The 24,306-nt window shown below is 35.0% G+C and overlaps 2 long non-coding RNA genes across 3 annotated transcripts in view; one reads left to right on the forward strand and one right to left on the reverse strand.

Moving 5' to 3' along the window:
- Window positions 1-24,306, reverse strand: part of LOC110128359 (uncharacterized) — a 99,212-nt gene that overhangs the window by 287 nt on the left and 74,619 nt on the right. For both annotated transcript variants that reach the window (XR_002311141.2, XR_011488217.1), the window contains 2 exons: window positions 16,490-16,683; window positions 12,819-13,061 (listed from right to left, as the gene is read on the reverse strand). This is a non-coding gene — a long non-coding RNA (uncharacterized lncRNA). The remainder of the gene's footprint in view (window positions 1-12,818; window positions 13,062-16,489; window positions 16,684-24,306) is intronic.
- On the forward strand, window positions 1,795-24,034 carry LOC110128358 (uncharacterized). The gene is made up of 4 exons (XR_002311140.2): window positions 1,795-1,952; window positions 13,594-13,872; window positions 16,383-16,561; window positions 23,426-24,034. It is a non-coding gene; the product is annotated as an uncharacterized lncRNA (long non-coding RNA).

Consider the following 24,306-nt stretch of genomic DNA (forward strand, 5'->3'; position numbering starts at 1 on the left):
TCTCTAGAAACAGCTAGGTTTCTCCTGAGCAGCCAGTTTGTTTTTATCTCATTGACATCACAGATTCCTTCACTGATTGCATTTCCCTTTTTGCCTAGACTGCTAGAAAGCTCAGAGCCAAATCTGAGAGGCACATGAGACCTCATGGCACATATTCAATTAAAAAAAACCCCAAAACCCTAATCTCACCCCTTGCTGGTTTCATTTCATTGTAAGTTAACAGACATTTAGAGAGCATGCAACATGAGTCAGGTACTTGGTATTCTCTTTCCAATTTCTATGTTTAATAAAGATAAACTTTTATATTTTTGTGCCTTTCTAAGCAATTGAATATAGAATTCTAGGTTCCTGATTTTTAAGGGTACAGATTGCAGTCATAAGACCACACTTCTCCAAACTAGAGAATTAACTCGCCTCAATTCCTGGCAAGAAAGATGGTTTTCTATAAATTCCAGTCACATCATATGGTTTGGTGCAAAATGAACTATCTATATGCATGAAGCTAATTGCTTAATAGCCCCACTAACATATGCTTTCTGAAAAAAATATACACACATACACACATACAACAAATGTAATTGGTGGAATCTTTTGCTTAAAGGTCTCTGGAGTCTTAGCAGAAAGTTGTAAGCAAACCAAGAAACTTGCATACAGAATTATTCATTTATTCTACCCTTTGAGTCAAGTGAAAATCAGGAGGCACTATTCATCTTGGAAAGCTATCTGGGTGTTTTTTTGAAATGTCCTTAGGTGAACAAAGATAAAACATGTTTTTCTTGAGGGATACCAAAGGTGTACCTTCCTATGTTTTGAAAATAATAGCAAGCATAACAGGATCAGAAGTTTTTATCTGAAAAGTTGTAATGGAAAAAAGTTGCCTGCTCTATAATTTTTAAAAGTTGAATACAAGTAGTACACTATTGGAAGTATAACCAAGAAGTGGTTATAAAACTATAAGTGTATTTTTATAAAATAAACATTCCAAATATCTTTAAGCACAGAAAAATTATTTAAAAATAATGTATTGTCCTCTTGATAGAATGATATCACAAAATTTAATGCTTTCATTTCAAAAGTCCTTGCCTAGGAAGCTCAATTAGAAATCAGGATTCAACATCTCAGTTATAGAATAATCATCTCTCTCAGAGCTTCATAAAGAAAGCAATGTATCACAAGGGTAAGAATTATCTCAATTATTTCTGTGTCCCAAATAAACACCTGGCACAACGTTAAGGAATTAGTAAGAAGTCAATAAGTGGCATTGGTTGAAGAAATAAATCAGTGAAATGTTCAACTGTTAGAAGGTAATATTAAGATTTTTTTTTAAAGAAAGTTGATAGCACAGTTGATTCAACTGCCATTTATTTTATCCTGTGGCTCAGAGAAATGCAGTAAAGACAAGACCCTCCTCTGTCCATGGGCTCCTCTTGTCCAGGCAAGAACACTAGAGTGGGTTGCCATTTCCTTCTCCAGGGGGTCTTCCCAGCCCAGGGACAGAACCCGTGTTTCCTGTATTGACAGGCAGATTCTTTACAGCTGAGCTGTCAGCAAAGCCCTTACAATGTGATAGCTTAATATAATTAAGCAAAATAACTGAATGTAATGGCTCTGGGGGAAGAAGAGCCTCTTGGAGCAGAACAAGATAATGCTTGGTAGAAGGCACAGGGACAGTGAGTATATAATAGTAGAGAGAAAGAAAAAATTCTCTCAAGATGAGGGCAACAGAACTGGAAGAAATATAAGGGTCTAATATTGTGATGTCATTATAGTGTAGATTCCAAGGAGTTGTTTTAAGGTAAAATGATTCTCTAGGAATTAAAATTTGAGCTCTTTAAAGAAGAGGTATAGTAGAGTGGTTTCTCTTTTTCCTCAAGAAAAGTCTTGGCCTACCCAAAAGAAATATGTTAGATCTGCAGGAAGACTACCAAATTCTAGGACCAACATGTCAAAATGTAAGGTGGTAAGCTGTTTCTTTGGTCTTCTCAGTTTTTGCCTTTGTACTGTCCATATCTAAGTAGATTAAAAACAAAAAAAATTTTAATTGTTCCAACTTATATAGTAGATAATCAAATGATTGGCATTTGTTGATTAATTATATTCTATTGACAGAGTTAATTCCTTAACATTTTTTGTAAATAGGTGAGTTTTGTGTTGATTAGCTGTTCCTGTAGTCAAACACTTCGCATGGCCTCTACGTATCAGCCATTATGCTAGGCATGGGAAATGTAATGGTAAGCATTGCTATATGTTCCCTGCTTACTGATCTTATTCTAAATGTAACTGGAGAAGGAAATGGTATTCTTGCTGAGAATACTCCAGTATTCCAGTATTCTTGCTGAGAAAATCACGTGAACAGAGAAGCCTGTTGGGCTACAGTCCTTGGGGTTGTGAAGAGTTGGATAGGACTGCCTGACAGAGCACTAACTGCTCATCCACTGTAAAAGGGAAAAAAAAATAAAGGCCTGAGTTCAGAGACTAAAACAACGCAAAACAATATCTTCCTGAAAATATATAATATTTGTAATGTACAGTTTGTCCTCCAGTTTTGTGTGTACAGCATCCATCGAGTCATCCAATCGCCAATCAAAAATACTCCCCCCTCCAAATTCTAGAAAATTCCAAAAAGCAAAATTTGGATTTTCTGTGACCACAACTATTTACATAATATTTGCATTTTATTTACATTGTATTGCTGCTACTGCTAAGTGACTTCAGTCGTGTCCGACTCTGTGCAACCCCATACACATCAGCCCACCAGGCTCCCCCGTCCCTCGGACTCTCCAGGAAAGAACACTGGAGTGGGTTGCCATTTCCTTCTCCAATGCGTGAAAGTGAAAAGTGAAAGTGAAGTTGCTTAGTCGTGTCCAACTTTTAGCGACCCCATGGACTGCAGCCTACCAGGCTCCTCCATCCACGGGATTTTCCAGGCAAGAGTACTGGAGTGGGGTGCCATTGCCTTCTCCGATTTAAATTGTATTAGGTATTAGGTATTATAAGGAATCTAGAGGTGGTTAATGGTTAATCCTCACCAGGGCTTGATTCTTGGACTTTCTGCAGGTAACAAAAACCACAGATGCTCAAGTCCCTCATGTAAAACGATGCCGTGCAATGAGTACAGTGAGCTCTCCATATCCATGGGTTCAACCCACAGATTCAATCAACTGTGGATGGAAATTTTGATCTGCAGTTGGTTGAACCTGCAGATGCAGAGAAATGACTGCATATTTTTTGGAAAAAATTGACATATAAGTGGACCCATGTAATTCAAACCCATGTTGTTCATGGGTCAATTATATATGTGTGGATGTGCATAGGATATATGCAAATTCTACAAGATTTTATATAAAAGACTGAAGCATCTTAAGATTTTTGTCAACTGCAAAAGGTCCTGAAACCAAAACCCCATGGATACCAAGGGATAATTCTACTTCGATAACATGAAGATGGCTTTGAAAATCAAAGGTGAAAACTTTGATCTTTCTGATTATGTAAGATGGAAATTACAAAAATGTATAAAGAAGAAAACATATCACCTTCAGTCTACCAACATCCCCTCACCTTTTTCTCCATGTATATATTTATTTTACCAGACTAAGTTCATATTGTATAAATATTTTTATATTCTTTCTATCTATGAACATTTCTATGTAACTAAAATTCTTCAAAATGTATATATGTGGTGTCTGAATTTCAGTGTATTACTCTTTTTTCCTCCACAAATTCTGGCCAAATCTCTCATTATCCTTTACTGAATAACATGTCCTATCTACATTATTAGGAGCTTCTGTCGTATTTGGTTCACAGAAATGCTGAGTTAATTTTATGCTTATCTGTTCCATTTTATAGGGCTTCCCAGGTGGCACAGTGGTAAAGAATTCATCTGCCAATGCAGGAGATTATAAGTGTAGATTCTAGCTGCAGTTGTATCATGCCATTTAAAATACAGTGACAGATAATATTTTCATATTTAATGTATGATATTAATATATTTATTATATGATATTTCATATTTGTTATTCTGAATCCTAACCTTTTTAGAATAATTTCTTCATGTTCTTAAAATAATCCCACCGGGATTTTGACTGAGTTGCTAATATTACACCTGCACATTAATTGCCATCTTTACAATATTCCCATTCAGAAGCATAATTCTTTACATTCATGTATCTTTTTGTATGTTGCTCAGGAAAGCTCTGTAATTCTTCCCAGATATGGGTCTTGTGCAATTTGTATTAAGGATATTACCAGATATTTTATAATTGTGATTGTTACCATGAATTTATTTTCCCTCTTCTTCACCTCAAAATCAAGATATTGTTGATGGATAGATACTTTTTAAGTATGCTATTTATTTTGTATCTTGCCATCTTAATTAATTCCTCTTTATATTCAAGTAGTTTTTCAGTTGCTTCACTTAGGTTTCTCTATGTTATAATGTACTCAACATAAATACACATTTACTTAAGGTAGGAGTCTGAAAATGTATTAGAAAAGTCATATTATGTCAGCTCATTCCTATTATCCCAATTTATCACATTCTTCTGAAATAGGATGAATAAGCCCTGGGCAATTTTAGATATTTTTGATGTAAATTACATTGTATGTGATTATAAATTTCACGAGAATAAAAATTTCCTCTTCTTTTTTCTAATAAATCTGGTGTCAGATCATTACATTACTGAATTGTCTAGAACTTCCAGAATAATTTTAAATTATAGTGCTATTGTTAGGCATCTTTGCCTTGTTCCAGGTTTTGATGAGGACTGTCACTACTATGTTCAATATATTGTTGTTGTTTAGTCACTAAGTTGTGACCAATTCTTTTGTAGTCTGCCAGGCTCCTCTGTCCATGGGATTCTCCAGGCAAGAATACTGGAGTGGGTTTCCACTTCCTACTCCAATGGATCTTCCCAACCCAGGGATCAAACCCGTGTCTCCTGCATTGCAGGTGAATTCTTTACTGCTGAGCCAAATAGTAACTGTTTTCTAGGCACATTTGAAAGTCATTCATCAAGCATAAACAATGAATAGTAACTGTATTAATATATTTACTTCCAGTGCAATTGAGAAGACCAAGAATGGTGGTCATATAGCAGAACTTCCATGTTATTATAGGGAGTTTACCAAATGAAACACTTTCTTTTCTTTAACAATTCCTGAGTAAGTCATACTTCTTTGTTCCCCAAAGTAATGGCTGGATTTATCGGGACATTCAAACAAGCTTCCATCCTAGACTGTGCTTAACATAAATACATTTCCTCTTAGGGCAAAAGCCTGTAACTCTCTAAGAAAATGTTATATTGTTTTAGGATGTTACATTGACCTAACATCATTTTCTTCGGAGTCAGTGTAATCTAGCCCTAAGCAATTGCTGGGGATGATTTAGTACTAAAACGGTTTCTGAATGTACTGTAGAGCTTAATGAATTTTATTGACATTTGCACTGTTTCATAAAGAAACTTTCTTTAAGATCTGTGATACTATCCAATCTAATATAATTTTTACGTGGTTTTCAGTAGTTGATTATTCAGTGACAGGCCGGTTTTGCTCACAGGCTGATCCGGTTTAGCACTCGCAAATAAGCAGCACAAAGAAATGATTTGTTTCCTCTTGGTTTTAACAAAGTCAGTGTCCTGAGAGGGAGAGTGGTGCTAGTACACCTGAGCACTTCAATGAGAAAGGTGGAAAATCACTCATGGTGCTCCAATAAAAAGACGGCTTCAGGGGAAAAGGGAGTCTGGAAAAATCTGTGTGGGTACATAGCTCTGCTGGGTAATTCTTTCCCATGTCTGTGGGCAAATAAAATACAATTTTCCCCCACTTTCCATTATGGGAATAAAAAGGAAACATTAAGAGTTTAAAAATATACATACATATCTCTGACTTTCTGTAGGTAAAGACTGTTAACAGTATCTGATGTATTTCAAATGTATAATTATTTGATTCAGAAGCCTTATTTTCTAAAATTCATTTGAGCAATTTGTGCGCTTTTCTGCCAAAGATTTCATTAGATTCACAAATAGAACAATATAACGTCGTTAAACAAGGCGTGGTAATCTTTCTCAATCCCACTATGGGACAATGTATAAAAAGAGCAAATGATTTCTAAGCACTTCCAGGGTGCCAGTATTCTCCATTTGACCCATGTTAAATATTCTCATTACAATTATACTTCAAATGAATACAAAATCTCAATTTAATCCCAACCCCAGGGAAATGAAACATACTGCTTTGAGATGAAAGGCCTAATGTTACCTAGTTATTTGAATGCACTGCATGTTCTTAACATGGATCATAAGCAAACTGTATTTTAATAACTCAAATCATTGCACATTCAAAACAGCATCTAGCTACCAAATAAATGTCATAAACCTGATAATGCAGAAGAAATAAACAGAAACCTGCATGTTTTAACTATTGAATTTATGATGGAGTCCCACATGGTTCATGTTGATATTTTTCAAACTCCTAGCTTTCTTTTAAAATATAACCGATTAATTAATCTGAAGATGAAATCTAGGGCAAAGGTTTTTGATAATTTAAGGGCACAATTTTTGTTAATGTCAGTCATCACATTGTACCTTTTAAAAATTTTACTTTTGCTTTAATTGTTAGACTCGAGTAGTTTTTTGGTGGAAATTTTACATTATGTTTTTTGTAAAAGGAGGTCTGATTTCAATTATCATTTTCTTGACAAGGTATAACAATATTGTACATCTAAATTTTATTTATTTTCCTTTTCATTGTTGGCAGTCTCTTAAACTTGAAAACATTTTTCTTCTCTCTGATTTGACATTGGCAAACATCAATCTTTCCTGTACTTAAATATACCGGAGTTGACAGGCTGCTTTTGTTCAAGAACTTCAGCTTATATATTACCTTAGTATGAAAATATTTATTTCTTTATTCAATTGCTACCATCCTGTCTTTAGAAATTAAGTCAATTGCCTTGGAAATTTTTTCTTATAAGTTTTACTAAATCAAAGTTCAAATGTTCAGGACTAAATATAGAAATTTATTATTGAGCACCTTTATTTCCTCTGTAAGAGCATTACATCTTTAAAGATTAGTTGGATAAATATTCTGGTACTCTTAAAAAACATTATTTTTAAAAAGTTGCTTCCACCTAGGCCTTGTTTATTTAAAACATAATTGTAATATCTTTTATTTGTCTCTAAATAACTTGGGGCCATATGAAGTTATTGGGACACAAATAAAAATCTGAGGTTGTTTTCATGTCTTACTTTTATGAATGTAAAAGGAAGGGGTTTGGGGGAAGATGGGTTGTACCCAAAACTTTAAATAAAAATTTTCATGAGAAAAATCTCTAGCAAATACAGTGGTGAAAAGAGTCATTCATTCACTTTAAATGTAATTAGACTGCTTAATTCTAGATTTGTTTCTTCTTTCCATCAATGGATAAACATTTATCTGAATATATAAAATTTAAAATTAGGAGAATGAAATCTTCTTAGAATAGCAATAATCACATAACAATATAACTACATTACAGTGTTGCCTGAGAGGAAGTTTTTCTGTTTGGTGATTCAAAGTAATAGCTGAATTGTCTGTCTGCTTCTAATTCTTTCTCTCAATGCCAGAAAGAGTATTAAGAAAGATAGGAGAGAGAGAGAGAGATAAACATTGATAATGAGAAAAGTAAGAAAAGATCAGCACAGGTTAAAGGCGGCAAATGTGATACAAAGTTCAAATTAAAAATTATTCCCTTCCTATTATCATAAAAATACAAAAAAGATATTCCCCAAATTTACTGGAAAGCACTCATATTTTTTATTCCATTTACAAAGGAAATAGAAGTCTTTAGTGACAACAAAATACTTATGCCTTTTATTTTACTTAGACTTTGGCTTTTTTAAAAAGTAAAAGTAAATATATGTAGAATACTTAAAATTCCAAATCACTTCAATTAGTCCTAGTCTTTTTTTGTTTTTGCTTTATTATTGGTCCTGCTATTTCTATCCGAATACTATCTATGCCATTTTAATCAATGCTTCTGAAATTGTCCTCGTGTGTCTGGTACTGCGTACTAAGTCACTTCAGTCGTGTCTGACTCTTTGCAACCCTATGGGCTGCAGCCTGCCAGGCTCCTCTGTCCATGGGATTCTCCAGGTAAGATTACTGGAGTGGGTTGCCATGCCTTCCTCCAGGGGATCTTCCTGATCCAGGGATCAAACCTGCGACCTTTACATGTCCTTCATTGGCAGGCACGCTCTTTACCACCAGCTCCACTTGGGAAGCCCAAATTGTCCTAGAGTGTTAGAGAAATCTGGGATCATCAGGATTTATTTGGTCCATTTGTACTTGCCAGGGAAGTAAGAATGCAAACAGTTTTGCCCTAAATCATGCATAGAGAGTCTGTTTGAATGGGATGTCTCTGGATAGGTCTAAGTTTTCTTGTCCTCTTGGCCCACTGAACAATATTACATATTTTTGACTAAATAAAGCTTGGTCAACTTAATCTTCTAATATAATTACATTATCTATTTCTGTAAGAACTTTTTAAAAAGATTGATCTTATCAAAATTGAGTATAAAGTTGCTATTTCATTAGTGGGATCACATTATCATTTTGAAAGCATATAATTAAACTCTTTCTATTTCCAATCGCCTTAGTGGATATACACTATCCTACTTTGTTTATAAGTATCATAATCAACAAACTTTGAATTTGACATGTGCAAGGCAGTGAGCTAGATCTCGGAATTTAGTGGTGTCAAGTCAGTAAAGGAGGTAATGATTAATTTATAACAAGTGTAAAAAATCTTTCATTTTTAATCATTTGTAATTTTTTCACAGTAACAAATTCACAAATTGAAAAAAAAAAAAACACTGTTGGACAATGTGTTCTAATTTTTAGTTTGGAAAAAATGTCACTACTCAAGGAATTTACATTAACTTCCTAAGTAAAATAGTAAGCAACCTAGAGGTAACAGAAAACTCCCAGCAGTGCTTAAATACACACTAGGCCTTCAATAATAGGGGTTGACAATATTTTAAAAATAAAACAGTGACCATGGAAGTTTTAGAATGACTCAAACTATCACTTTTAACTTTTCAATTGCAAAGTAAGGCATGACTATATACATTCAGTATGCATTTAAGGAAAAAAAATATAAAATACAAAAGTGAAGACCTCTTTTTCACTGAATTTCATTTATTTCCAGTAGTGCAAATGTGATTCTTCAATGGTGTCAAACATTTTGGGAGGATGGTGTTTTATTTATTATTATTTATTTTTATTTTTATTTTTATTTTTTGGGCAGTTTTTTGTCAGGATGGCCGAGTGGTCTAAGATGCCAGACTCAAGGTGTGTACCTTTCCCGAGGATGGTGTTTTAATGGTAATGACGGTCACCAGCCATAACCCTTATTGGAATAACTCAATTGCAAGTTGAGAAAATAAAATAGAATTGGAACCTGAATTACATCATTATGTCTTTATGCCCACAGTTATATTAAATATAATTTTAAGAAATGTATTGAGACATGTAAATCCATGGCTGATTCATGTCAATGTATGGCAAAAACCACTACAATATTGTAAAGCAATTAGCCTCCAACTAATAAAAATAAATGGGGAAAAAAAAGAAATGTATTGAGGGTGATAACTTATGCAAGAAGAAAATGTAAAGATTCTTTAAGAGTACCTTTTCTCTCTGGTCTCCCACAGGACAAAGATGATATTGGAAGAGAAGTTCACTTCTAGCATCCTATCTTTACATATTGTCTGCTCTAAACATTGTTTTAGGTTTAAAATCCTCAAGACCAAACTGATAGCTTGGTCAGAAATCAGATAAGTAAACACAAAGGCTTAGAAAAAGAAATGCCCATCATATAAAATACAGTATTAACTGAAAGGTAATTAATGCTACAATTCACACACTGATATGATTAAATGGATGCAAGGCAACTGTATAAATTACTTAAGTTGCCAGTTACTGTAGAAATGAAATTTTTAAAATTCAGAAGTCAGAGTCCTTGTGATATCATTATACAATAAATACTTGGAATATTTCCATCTATCAATAATGCCATCTGTCCTATCCAATACAAATGGACTAAAACCCATATGGCTCCTTTCCCCATTGATTACTCTGATGAATGAGATAGCAAAACCACTCATAAAACCATTATATTATATGACACCGTCATTAAAAAGATATGGAGAAAGGAAAAACACAAGATGATACTTAATTTGAAACTGTCAAGTCGATTTAGTAAAGTTTTAACAACCAACATTACGATCCTAAGAACTATCAGCATGTTGAATAATATCATGTCATTCTGTACTCTCCTAACACCTTCAAAGAAAACCAAAGAATCAAAAAATTTCTGGAAAGAGTATAATAGCTTATTATGCTATGTTCAAATTGCTAATTATTCCAATAAGAATATACTCAAATATCCTTTCAGGCATGGGTAATTAAATTAAAAATACCTTTCTTTCACTTTATAGAAAATTATAAAATGATCATTTAACTTCTGATAGCAAGTCATTTTTAAGACAAAGCTAGACATATTCCTTATACCTTACAGCCCCAGCCATAAATTTCAACTTGGCAAAATATCTTTCTCAAACTCATTTTCTTCTTAGCTAAAAACGTAATCTCTTCCAACAGCAAAATAATGACATACAGTGATTCTGTAGCAAATTACTATAAGCAGTAATTACATTGACATTAACTAAGCAGAAAACTAAAGACGTCTAACTGGAAGCCTCAGCTTCTCTGTTTGATATGGTAATTTGCATTACATTTAGTTGTAAGGTGGGTATGGTTAGCTTGCCTAGAAATTATCTCACAAAATCTATCAAGGTGACCCGCATTTATTTTGCTCCTTAGCCTCACTTAAAATAGTCTACGAACTTTCCTCAGTGAAACTCTTTCCGAATTGAAACCCATACTTGTGGATAAGTGAGAAGAAATACGTTATTAATAAATATGTTTACTCTGTATTAAAACTTAAGATTAGCTTAAATAATGTAAAAGTTTATACTGTCTTATTTTTAGCTTGCATTGAATACCAAATGAAGCTGCTGGGGGAGGAGGGGGGAGGGAATCTGTGAAAGAGCTCAAATTTAAAAATGTCAGCCACAGCAAAAATTAAGTAAAGCACAGATCCAGGACATATTGTCCCTATCAACTGAAGAAAGCAACTTTTGTAAGAATTCTACAGATGCCATGAGTCATTGGGAGAGGAAAGGCTCTCCGATTTGCAAGCGATATACCCCACTGAATTCAGAGAAACTCCACGATTCATAACCAGAGTAAGAGGCATTTCGGGGGACTGCTAGCAAACTCCACCCTGTTAGTAGGTGCAGTTAGGAGTAGGCTCATTCATATAAAACAAGGCTTCACCGAAGCAAAACTTTGCCAAGTCAGCAACAGGCAGCATGGCTTCTGTGTTCTGTTTGGATCTAAAGACACAGTCACACCTTTGCAAATGTTAAAGCACATAGTTTTAAGGGAAATTTCAAGTTTGAGTCACTGATTATAATGTTACTGTACCAATGTTACATGACTGTAATTGGATCTTTACATTATCTTTTAATATCTGGCAGTATAAGTCTTTCCAATTCTTCTTCTTCCTCTATATTCCTTTTTCGCCTCCAGTTTCTTCTTTTGGTAATAATTTCCAGGCTATTTTTTGCCTTCTTTATGTCTCTATTATCTATTTCAGAATCATTGTATTAAATACATTCCCTGTGAGATTGGTTTTAATGAAATAAATTTATTTTTAAAATAAAAATATAAAAAATAGGTATCTTCAGATCATTTCCATTCAGAAATATGGTGTACCTTTCCAATTTTTTAAAGCTTCATCTTGTCGTAAAGATTCACAGTTTTCCTTACAGTGGTTCTGAGTTTCTTAAAGGTTTTGATGCTACTGTACTTATTATCTTTTTTCTTCTATTATCTTTTTAAATTGGTAATTTCTGATAGTTGGGAAGGAAATGATTTAAACAGTTTACTTCATACCTAGCAATCTTACTAAACCCTGAATCTTACTAAACTCTAAACTCACTAAAACTCTTAGTTTTACTGGTTCACATGTCTCATGCCTTTGCTAGGTAGGTAATATCTGCAAATAATGATTATATTGCCAGTATAACTTTCAACAGTAAAAAAGAACAGATACTTTCTTATTTCTTCCTAGAATAAATTCCAATCATTAGCTTAATCTATTTTTCATAAACAGCTCATTAATTTCTGATGACACAGTCATATAAATAATGTTATGATCTAAATTCAATATATTTCAGAAATGGCTTTTGATGTCTGTGGGATAGCTAAAAGTTACAAACCAAAATCAGGGTACAGATCTCATGCTGAAAAACAGAATTTCTGCTAAATATTTTAGAAGAATGGATAGATAAATCCCTTTAGAAATATCCTTGGAGACAGAGGATAAAACTTACCCTAAGTGAACAAAATATCAGAAAAATAAATGCCCATCACAAGAAAGTACAGTGTGACATATGGGCAGAAATGTTTCTAAATAGAGTGTTTTTCAGCATTTTCTAACAGCCTTAAGCTGCTCTTATAGCACTCTTAGCTTATTGCTTTGGAGAATTAAGATAAAGTTAGTGATGACTGTAACTTTCTATTAAGCAATTTTCTTTCTCAATTGCGCACAGCCACTTACGAGGCAGAACATAACAGCTCAATCAAACCTTATTATGCCAGATTTAGTTCCAACCCTTATGAAATGCACTGAAAAAGACTTGATACTATCTGGAGAAAACCTCTTCATAAATTGCTCTTTCGTAGACTAGAAATAAAATAGATACTGTAGGTACCTCTTTACGTGTCGTTAAGTTCCTCTGCCAGGTATCCAGAGCAGTCGCAATGAACTTGCTGCTCCTTAGGTAACAGTGAGCCATGAGAATGTGGTGAAGTCCAGCGCCTCTGTGCAGAGCTTCCAGAATTTTCAGGGTGTGGCTCAAGGACATGGAAGCTTCGGTTTGTATTCCACCACTCACAAGTTTCATTGTGCAAGGTACTAGTACAATTTACCCAGCAAGTTACATGACTTCCCCAACCTAAAACAAGAAAAGGAAATTCAAGTGCAAAACAAGAAAATATACCTCTTTTCTCATTCAAACTGTTTCTGAGTTCTGACTCAACTGGGAAGAACGGGGTAATAATAACATTTACTTTGGTGTGTTATTCTGAGGATTAGGAGTGTGTATGTAAAATACCTATTTTAGAGAGTTTAGGCTCAGAGTGACAATCAATATATGGTAGGCATCATTAATATTTCTGAATTAGAACTGAAGCAAATAAAGGTGCAACTCTGAATAACCATTATATTTGTTTTACAGGGTGAAATTAATATGTGTATGTGATTAACATTTTTATAATATTATCATTCACTAGATGCAGATATCACTAGGACACTGTTCATTCTTAAAAAGTATTTGAATTAAGATAAAGAGAAAGACTTTGTTGTAAGGCTGTTTGTCCCTCAAGGGTGGCACTGTGGTTCAATGGGATGAAGGGCTGTGGTATTTGTGTCCTGAAAAAGGGTTTTCAATGTGTGTACATAAAGTAATTCATACCTTACCATTTCAGAGACTAAAGACATAGGATTTTTGGCTCCTAACAGTTGATAGATCACATTTTCCTACAAATCATCCTCTACAATTGGACACAAGTTATATGAGACCTTTTTACAAAGCATCTGCTTTCTTTTCTGTTGCAACGTTACTAGTTCTTGCTCCAAAGAGCAAGGAGGATAATAAAGGCTCTTAACTCTCTGATTTTCATGAAGATTCTATGAATTTTTTCACTACTATAAAAAGTAAACATATGAACTATTAAGTATATACAGATGCCAAACACAGAGTGGTGGTGAGTAAAAAATTTTCCTTTCTCATTCTTGAAGTGTGTAAATAATTTAATAGAGACTTTCCCGAACTTTTATCATAACTAAAAATTCCTAAGTATTAAAGCTCAGTGAAAAGAAATCTCAGTGCCTGGAAGACAAGGCAATCAAACCATGTGACAGTCCCATATGCAACTCCAAATCTGTCCTCATAACTGTCTGTGGAGCTCACAAAAGAGTCACACATGTAGCTATTGGAAGAATATCTTACACAATTTGGCACACAACTTCTAAGATTAGCAGCTGAAGAGGGGGAGGAGGAAGAGATGAACATAATAGATTAACTGACACCCATCCACTATCTTTCTAAATTGTTTGGAATGTTAAAAATATTGTTATGATCAATCTATATATATACACCCTCAAATTTGAAAGAAAATGCAAAGCATGTTGTGGTTGAAAGAACAAATGGGTCTTTTGGAAAAAAAAAAAAAAAACAACACTATGAAATATATGTCACTGAACAAGGGAGTCCAGCCAGCTCCCAAGTGGCATGTTAACATGATGAAAAGCAAATCCAGGATGCTGTGAATCAAAGAGGCATGGGTCTATTTTTAAAGAGGCCTGTGTCTCCCCACCCTGTTTGCCAAGTATAGTTTCTCTGGAGAAGTCCAGCCTCTGAAATAGGTAAACTTCTAAATGTTTCAAGAGTTACCTATTCAACATTTGACCGCCTCCTCCCTTAAAAGGTCCTGGGCTCTATGTACATCATCCGTGTTAAACACTAGACAAACAGAAGAGCTGTTCAACTAGTTCACTTTCCCTATTTGTGAACAGATTGTTTGAGACATAATATGAATACTAATTAATGATAAAATATCTGTGAGTGTTTTGAAATATGGACGAGGATAGCACTTTTAGAAAGGCGCCCAGATAGATCTTATGCAAGAAGCCCCACTGGTCATATGAAGGGTCAGGGTACACTTGCAGATATGAGAGCAAAATTGGCAGGGTTTTTGGCTCCAAGTCAGTGGGAAACTGTGGATGACTTTTTTTTAAAATGGGGTCTGGGGATGGAGATTGACTTTCTTTTTAACCTTTCTCTCTGTTAAATTAGAAGGGTTTAAAATGAAAATTCTCTTCAGAGGCGAAAGGAGAGAAAAACAATTCTGTTAGAGATCATCTTGAGTAGATGGAGGAGTAAGATTTCTAAGTGTTTGATTTGGATTGTGGGTTTGTGCTCTGTCCAGCAAAAGAAATAGAAGCAGGTAGGGTCTGACCCAGTGCTAAGTCTAGACTGACTCATACACACTGATGAAAGAGCTGAGAAAAGTTATTTAAAAGAATTATGATTTGTTCGTCAATTCCTGTCTTCCAAACAGTTTGCTCAGTCTCAGAGTAGTGTCTGTATAAAGATATGGGAAATATTATTTTATGTTAAAGGACAAAACATATTATTATAGTCAATTACAAAGACTATTAAAATAATATCCTTTGTAGTAAAAGCCTAAGTTACTGCCAAAATAAGTTATCTCCTCTCCTTTCCTTCTAAAATTGAGTATCGTATTTTCTCCCTAAAACCTTTTTAAACTTGCCCCATCTGTTCTCAGAAACTTTATTCTCTAATCCTAGTCTCTGTATTCTCCTTTAATCTTTTGAACTTAAATGAACTTGATATTGAACTTGAATGCTTAAATACTGTTTTATAATCTTTGGGCTTCAGTAATTGCAATTTGTTTTAATGCCAAAAAAATGAGAAGAGGATTATCCAAAATTAAACATAAAATAATTTCTATTTGACTGTAGACTTGTTCTTTAATTGAATTTTAACAAAGGATTATAGAGCATTAGAAAAATTCATTTGTCTCAGTTGACGATATGAAAATGTTTCATGAAAATCTGATTGGAGAAAACTAAAGTTAGCAACAGTTTGTATTTCATGCTTAGCTAGTCCTTCTTTGTCTCAGGATTAAACCTGGGATTCCATAGGAATTATATGATTCTTTCCAAAACTTATTCAAGGTTTGCTGTCCCAAATCTTCTTGGGGACCTGAGAAATGACTTTTATTTGCATTTCAAAGGTTTTCTTTGCATTCAACTAAATTGAGAAAAAAGATACCAAAAAATTTTAAATTTTCAAATGAGATGCTATTAATAGTAGTTGCCTAAAGAACATAAAATGAAAAAAAGGAAGGAGCATAATAAAGATAATTCATTGTAGATATGAATTTTGCAATACCACACATTTTATGCTTATTGATATCTATTCTTATTTCTCTTTATACATATTCATCTTTTCCCACCTCCCCAGTAAACTTGTTAGTGTTTGAAGGCTACAGCAAGGCTTTCCCTAAATATTTAGAAAAAAAGAGATAGGATGTCTTCTGAGATAACTGGACAAACATCACAATTTTCTGGGGCAGGTCTTTTCTTGCTGACTGATTTCTACTTCTTGACTTGGGATGTAATATTTATAATGGTTCTCACATCCCTAAAACCATATCACCTGGAACTTCTCATGCTTTAAATCACACAGAGACCAATGGAAAGCACCCGACATCCAGACCCTGTACCTAAGATCCCAACCCAGTCAGAGACTTGGAAATCCATTTACCTCGATGATGAGACAGAAAATAAACTTACAGGAGACAGTGGCCATGTCATCTAATAGTTCTGTACGTTCCAAGTAGCCTCATGTTGATGTTACGCTGTCTAGTAAGTACTGGAGGTAGCGGTGTCCTCAGCAGTGACTGCTAGTATACTGATTTACACAGAGCCGCTCCATGTCCACCAAGAGCATTCAAAGTGTTAGAACTTTTTAGTTGATTGGGCCCCTACTTTTGAAACATCAAAGGATAAAACAGAAGTTAAAATAGTTTTATAAATAAAATTGATACATAGAATCATTAGGAACACAGAGTGTAGAATTTTTACCAGTTGTGTGTTCTATTGTTGCTCAGGCCCCAAACCTTGGCATTTCCCTTGAGTCCTCTTTTTTTTTCCATTTATTTTTATTAGTTGGAGGCTAATTACTTTACAATATTGTAGTGGTTTTTGCCATACATTGACATGAATCAGCCATGGATTTACATGTGTTCGCCATCCTGATCCCCTCTCCCACCTCCCTCTCTACCCGATCCCTCTGGGTCTTCCCAGTGCACCAGGCCCGAGCACTTGTCTCATGCATCCCACCTGGGCTGGTGATCTGTTTCACCCTTGATAATATACATGTTTCAATGCTGTTCTCTCGAAACATCCCACCCTCGCCTTCTCCCACAGAGTCTAAAAGTCTGTTCTGTACATCTGTGTCTCTTTTTCTGTTTTGCATATAGGGTTATCATTAGCATCTTTCTAAATTTCATATATGTGTCAGTATGCTGTAATGTTATCTTTCTGGCTTACTTCACTCTGTATAATGAGCTCCAGTTTCATCCATCTCATTAGAACTGATTCAAATGTATTCTTTTTAATGGCTGAGTAATATTCCATGGTGTATATGTACCACAGCTTCCTTATCCATTCGTCTGCTGATGGACATCTAGGTTGCTTCCATGTCCTGGCTATTATAAACAGTGCTGCGATGAACATTGGGGTGCACGTGTCTCTTTCAGATCTAGTTTCCTCGGTGTGTATGCCCAGAAGTGGGATTGCTGGCTCATATGGCAGTTCTATTTCCAGTTTTTTAAGAAATCTCCACACTGTTTTCCATAGTGGCTGTACTAATTTGCATTCCCACCAACAGTGTAAGAGGGTTCCCTTTTCTCCACACCCTCTCTAGCATTTATTGCTTGTAGACTTTTGGATAGCAGCCATCCTGACTGGCGTATAATGGTACCTCATTGTGGTTTTGATTTGCAATTCTCTGATAATGAGTGATGTTGAGCATCTTTTCATGTGTTTGTTAGCCATCTGTATGTCTTCTTTGGAGAAATGTCTGTTTAGTTCTTTGGCCCATTTCTTGATTGGGTTATTAACTTTTCTGGAATTGAGCTGCAGTAGTTGCTTGTATATTTTTGAGATTAATCCTTTGTCTGTTGTTTCGTTTGCTATTATTTTCTCCCATTGTAAAGACTGTCTTTTCACCTTGCTTATAGTTTCCTTTGTTGTGCAAAAGCTTTTAAGTTTAATTAGGTCCTATTTGTGTATTTTTGCTTTTATTTCCAATATTCTGGGAGGTGGGTCATAGAGGATCCTGCTGTTCTCTTTTTAATTTTCTTTCTTTCTTTCTTTTTTTAACTCCTCACTTTCTGTCAGTTGTACTTTCAAAATGTATCCAGAATCCAGCCACTTCTCACTAAAAGTTCAATATTACTTTCTTAAACCAAGTCACTTTCATTTTTCATCTGGATTATTGAAATAACCTCTTAATTGGTCCATTGGCTCTACCCTTGGTAGGACCTATGCTCAAGCCAGTGCCCAAGTGACACTGTTAACATATACATCACATCAGGTCAGGTCTTCCACTCAAAACCTTCTGGGCTCCCCACTGTACTCAGGGTAAAACACAAATACCTACCCCTGCTTCCACACCCTGCATAAGACTCAGTAAAGTCCCTGGACCTCTCCTCTTACCTCTATGACCATGTTAGCATTCTCTTATAAATTCACTTTGCTTTAGCCACATTAGCCACCTTGTTATTTCTCAAAAAAGCCTCAAACCTTGAGAACTTCTGCTTTACCACATGTCAAATGGCTGTTTCTTCTGCCTGGACTGCCATAATCCAATAATATGCCTGGCTAAATTCTTTACTTCCTTGAGGTCTCTGCTCAAGCAGAACATGTCATTTCTCAATGAGCCCATCCATGACTATCCTATCTGTTTAATAACTGTAACTTCCTTCTCCCCTGACATCATTGTCTCCATTCTCAGTCTCCTTTATTCTGTTTACTTTTTGTCTCCCCTCTCCTCTCATGCAAGTTCCATGACATCAACAGCAAAGAACCTGGTTTTCAATAAATATTTGCTGAAAGAATCCATTTCAAAAGCAACATAATGAATGATAAGGGAGTTTAGCCAAGAACAAATACTAAAACTCATGGGAAACACTGTAAAAACAGAAAAAAAGATAAGGACTATCTTCTTTTTTCCATCAATGGATACAGTATCTTTGTTTAAAATAAACCAAAAGAAATAAGAAAAAAAGGGAATCCTTACTGTCATACTTTATTTTAGGTGAGCTAACAGAGAAAATAGCTAACAATTAGGCAGGCAACCAGAGTTGTTATGATCAAATAAGAAGTGGCTGATGAAAAAAAGTTAGAATAAGAATAACCATCTAATAGAATACAGTAAAAGTTTGAGCTGGGCATGCTAAAAATTGTAAAAATCTAAAAATTTCATTCTTTTAGGATTGCATACCAAATATTAAATGTGAACTGTAATCATTGCAAAGATATTTGAACAAGACATTAACTTGATACTAATGGCTGAATTTTATTTAAAATTTCTAAATTTTCTCTTAAGTGTACAAATGAGTGTTGCATTTCTACTTAAATCTGAGTGAAAATGAATTCTGTAGAATCAGGTATATTACCCTCAACATCTAACACAGATTCTAAGTTATGAACACATAACAGGCATTCAATAAATGCTTATTAATTAGGAGACAATACACAAGTCAATGGTGCTTCCTTGGGGGCTCAGTAGTAAAGAATCTACCTGCAATGAAGGAGACTCTGGTTCAATCCTTGGGTCAGGAAGACCCTCTGGAGGAGGGCATGGCAACCCACTCCATTATTGTTGCCTGGAGAATCCCATGGACTGAGGAGCCTGGTGGGCTGCAGTCCATGGGGTGACAAAGAGTCAGACACAACTGAAGCTACTGAGCACATGGGCATGTGCACATGCACGCGTGCACACAAACACACACACACACATTCAGTATGGTGAATATACTTTCAGTATGGTGAATTCACTTTGTTTATTCTTTGCCTAACTATAGACTCACCAATAACACCTCATTAAATAAGGAAAAGGCAATAAAGCATCTGCTTTATTTGCTTGTCTTATATATAATTAAAAAAATAAAACAGTAGGAACTCTTTTTAGTAAAAACTGTGCTAAGAACTTATCTGCATAATATCATTTGATCATCACAAATTAATTGGCAGTTACTATTATTATATTAGGCAAAATGGCTGTTTGAGGTGGCCTTACAAATAGCTGAGAAGCAGAAGTGAAAGGCAAAGGAGAAAAGGAAAGATATACCCATCTGAATACAGAGGTCCAAAGAATAGCAAGGAGAGATAAGAAAGCCTTCCTAAGTGACCAATCCAAAGAAATAGAGGAAAACAAGAGAATGGGAAAGACTAGAGATCTCTTCAAGAAAATGAGAGATACCAAGGGAATATTTCATGCAAAGATGGGCACAACAAAGGACAGAAATGGTATGGCCCTAACAGAAGCAGAAGATATTAAGAAGAGGTGGCAAGGATACACAGAACTATACAAAAAAGATCTTCAAGACTCAGATAATGATGAGGGTGTGATCACTTATCTAAGCCAGACATCCTCGAGTGTGGAGTCAAGTTGGCCTTAGGAAGCATCATTATGAACAAAGCTAGTGGAGGTGATGGAATTCCAGGTGAGCTATTTCAGATCCTAAGAGATGATGCTGTTAAAGTGCTGAACTCAACATGCCAGCAAATTTGGAAAACTCAGCCATGGCCACAGGACTGGAAAAGGTCAGTTTTCATTCCAATCCCAAAGAAAGGCAATGCCAAAGAATGTTCAAACTACCACACAATTGTATTCAGTTCACACACTAGCAAAGTAATTATTTGCTCAAAATTATTCAAGCTAGGCTTCAACAGAACATGAACTGAGAACTTCCAGATGTATAAGCTGTATTTAGAAAAGGCAGAGGAACCAGAGATCAAACTGCCAACATCTGTTGGATCATATAAAAAGCAAGAAAATTTCAGAAAAACACCTACTTCTGCTTCATTAACTATGCTAAAGCCTTTGATTGTACAGGTCACAACAAACTGTGGAAAATTTTTCAAGAGATGGGAATACCAGACCACCTGATCTACCTCCTGAGAAACCTGTATGCAGGTCAAGAAGCAAAAGCTAGGACCAGAAATAGAACAACAGACTGGTTCCAAATTGGGAAAGGAGTATGTCAAGACTGTATATTGACACCCTGCTTATTTAACTTATATGCAGATTACATCATGCAAAATGCCAGGCTGGATGAAGCACAAGCTGGAATCAAGATTGCTGGGAGAAGTAACCAGCAATAATCTCAGGTATGGAGATGACACCATCCTTATGGAAGAAAGTAAAGAGGAACTAAAGAGCCTCTTGATGAAAGTGAAAGAGAGTGAAAAGGCCGGCTTAAAACTCAACATTAAAAAAAAAAGAAAATCATGGCACCCAGTCCCATCACTTCATGGTAAATAGATGGGGAAACAGCGGAAACAGTGACAGAATTTATTTTCTTGGGTTCCAAAATCACTACAGATGGTGACTGCAGCCATGAAATTAAAAGATGCTTGCTCCTTGGAAGAAAAGCTATGACTAACCTAGACAGCATATTAAAAAACAGAGACTTGACTTTCCTGACAAATGTCCATATAGTCAAAGCTATGGTTTTTAAAGTAGTCATGTATGGATATGAGAGTTTGACCATAAAGAAAGCTGAGTGCCAAAGAATGCCTTTGAACTGTGGTGCTGGAGAAGACTCTTGAGAGTCCCTTAGACTGCAAGGAGATCAAATCAGTCAATCCTAAAGGAAATCAATCCTGAGTATGCATTGGAAGGACTGATGCTGAAACTGAAGCTCCAATACTTTGGCCACCTGATGTGAAGAGCTGACTCATTAGAAAAGATCCTGATGCTAGGAAAGATTGAAGGCAGGAGAAGGGGATGACAGAGGATGTGGTGGTTGGATGGCATCACAGACTCAATGGACATGAGTTTGAGCAAGCTCTGGGAGATGGTGAAGGACAGGGAAGCCTGGCATGCTACAGTCCATGAGGTTGCAAAAACTGACTGATTAAACAGCAGCAACAAAAATTATTATATTTATTTTAGAGATTGGCACTGAAATGTATAGGTCAAGCCACACACAGAAGATCACACAGATCGTACAAGGAAGACCTGGAACTCAAGTGTAGGGCTGTATAATGTCAAAGCCCATGCAGTCTTAACTACTAAGTTATATTACTTTTAATTTCCACTGTCATTTTTCCCACCTTTGACTCTACTGATTATCTTCCCCACACTTTCCAAATCAACCCAACAATAGATATGAAACATCTCTATGCAACATTTAGTAAAGTTTTTGAATAATGTAAAATATTGGGTTGGTCAAAAAGTTCATTCTGATTTTTCCAGGTGTTACAGAAAAACTTGAATGAATTCTTTGGCCAACCCAACAGGTTGTCCAAAGTTCTAAAGAAGGATGCAAATTTTACTGTGGTAGATAGAACTCAGGCTTTGGAGCAAGCAATATCTGGGTTATATGCTAGTGTTTAGATAAGTTATCCTATGAAACTAGTTTTTTATTTGAAAAAGGACAAATATGTTTACATTGCATTGTTTTGAGAGGCAAATAGCTAATATATCAAAGTCCACAGTGTGTAAATAGTAACTGTTATTTAGTCATATGATACCACAGACAAAGCACATGTTTTGATAGTATGTGGATTTGTTTTTTACCTATAGTTGATAGCTTAATTACTCAAGAAGTATGGTAGTAACTTTTTCCTTTGGCTTGGGCTCTCTCTGTCTTCAAAGTCAATGCTGTTGGTTTAGCCATATGGATGAATTATAACTTATTGCTTCTTATTATAGTTGGAAAATATTAATAATTTAATACTAGTGAAAATTTGATTTAATGAGTTCATAAATCATAAAAATTATTACTCTATCAAGGCTTACATTATGTAGCATAAAGCTAATTGTGGTCATTTATATTTACTCAGTAAATTTTTACTGAAAATCTGTATGTGCCAAACACTGTTTGTGGGGCATATAGTAAAAATATATCACCCTATTCTAAAGGAGTCCCAATCTAGCAGGAAGATAGTCATGCCAACAGAAGGTCACTGAATCACTGATAAGATACTGAAAAATGTATCATAGCAATTGAATCAAGAGCCAACAAGTTGCTAAGAGGCAGTGACAGTGGGTTGAAGTGGAGGGTACTTATATTAATATCTATTGATGACATTCAGTTACTAGAACTGACAGAATGTGATCCTTGATGAATGAATATTTGGAGAGAGGAAGGAATCTAGGCTAACTCATGGGTTTCTAGTTTGATCTATAGGAATAAGTTGTAAAAATGATAATGTGAAACAAAAATACTTACTCCTTAAAGTATTAACTCATGGGATCATCAGTGATATTTCAATAAATAACTGAAAAATGTAATGGAGAATAATGTTAAATTTAAGTAGAAGAGTGTAAATAGAAAAAAATGCTAACAAATGCAACTAGTTATATCACCACTAAATAAATTAGGTGTAATGACTTATGATGATAAAAAAAATCACTGGGATTATAGGAAGAAATTTTAGATTACTGGTTCATGAATAACCTTGAGTTTTCATTTCTCTTTTGGTCTGTAGAAAATATCCAATATCCATGGCAGCACCAGTATATTCAAAAACATACCAATGTCCTCATTAAGGTGAGACTCAAATGTGCTTCTGACCTTCAACTTTGAGAATAGTGCCCCAGAGGCATTTCAACACCTGTGTCCAACTTGTTCCAACTCACTGCAATCACTTAGCAGGAGAAAAGTCTATATTGCGAAGGATTATAGTCATTGGATTGGTTTGCTCTTAAAAAAGCTATTTAGAGTTTCAAGAGCAAGCTGCTTGCTGAACAAAAATCTTCAGATACAATCAACCACAGGATTTCAACTGGACCTCAAGTATTTCACAAAAGAAATGATATATCAGTTGTCCAAAGAGAATGAAACACCTGTTTCTAAGAGTGATTTAAGTCAATAAGTAATAAACTAAATCTTTGTTATGAATGCTTTCTGGTGTCTAAATGACTGCTGCCCTTTTGGAGGGCAAAGTGTACAAAAGATTTGTTGACCTTCTGACTTGACAGTCAAATAACTACTATTATGTTTGGTCAATGTAAATAAGCACAGTTGACAATTTGCTAATTGGCCGTCTCTAGGCAGCCAAGTGTACTTTTGACCTTAGTGAGAACCTAATCAATTAATACTTAAGGCAATAAAGACCTCTAACTGATTAAACTGTACTGAAGTCATCTTTTTTTTTTCCAAATGGATTAGAGCTGCAAAGTGACAAACTTTTAATTTAATATATGATAATCCTTCCTTTTAATACCCTCTTCTTTAGCTAACATGGTAAAATTGAACTATGAAATATATCTTTGATTCAACTATTTATATTTAAAAACCTTTAAAAATAAAACTATAGTTCAGATACTAAAATGAGAACACCTCATGTGCATCAGAATTATATATTAA

This window comes from Odocoileus virginianus, chromosome 6, assembly GCF_023699985.2.
Source record: "Odocoileus virginianus isolate 20LAN1187 ecotype Illinois chromosome 6, Ovbor_1.2, whole genome shotgun sequence".
NCBI classification, from domain to species: Eukaryota; Metazoa; Chordata; class Mammalia; order Artiodactyla; family Cervidae; genus Odocoileus; species Odocoileus virginianus.